This window comes from Octopus bimaculoides, chromosome 6 (genome assembly GCF_001194135.2).
Source record: "Octopus bimaculoides isolate UCB-OBI-ISO-001 chromosome 6, ASM119413v2, whole genome shotgun sequence".
NCBI lineage: Eukaryota > Metazoa > Mollusca > Cephalopoda > Octopoda > Octopodidae > Octopus > Octopus bimaculoides.
The window spans coordinates 109,253,870-109,254,664 of record NC_068986.1 but is presented as its reverse complement, the minus strand read 5'-3'; positions in this window follow the sequence as shown (position 1 = coordinate 109,254,664).

The window sequence follows — 795 nt, the reverse complement described above, 5'->3', positions numbered from 1 at the left end:
TCTTCTACTATAGCAATGGGCCGACCAAAGCTTTATGAGTGGATCTGGTAGACGGAAACTAGAAGAAGCCTATCACATAATCTCATAGCCGGCCGCCATCACCAAAAAAATCTTCATTTTTCAAAATGAAACAAAACTAAGAGTAAGCTGGAAAATAATGAAGTTCCCGAAGACACCTGATGAAGGCTGGAGAGTACATCAGCCGAAACGTTGTGTTAACAACAAACAAGATGAGGACAAATATCCGTCAAATGTAAATAATGGAAATAATGGAAAATAATGTTTATTTTTGTATACTTCCACTTTATTTATATTTGAAATTTTCTACTTTTTTAAATTGCAAAGTCTTTGATCAGATCCTTACTATGGCACCATGAACGCTTTGAAATTATTTCCCATCATATAACCATTCGAGCATTATTTTAGTTTAAAGTGATTTTATTTGTGCCGTAAACCATTTCTCATTTCTGTGATACGCCCCCACCGTTCCTTCATACCCTAAGCACATGCTTATTTCGCTTAATGGTTAATCCAGCGCTGGCTAGAAATAGCATTGAAGTCTTCTTCTGATCACACCGTACTGTCTTTGGAAAATGAAGGACACGTATTCACTGCCTGAAAAAATAATGACAGGATGGGCACGGTTTTTGAATTTCTTTAACGATGGATGATACTTCATGGGACTGACCTTGCGCAAAACAATAGTGACGTCGGTACACACACATACATATACACACATGCACACAATGACACACATGCACACAATGACACACGCGCAGGTGCACTCACAAATAC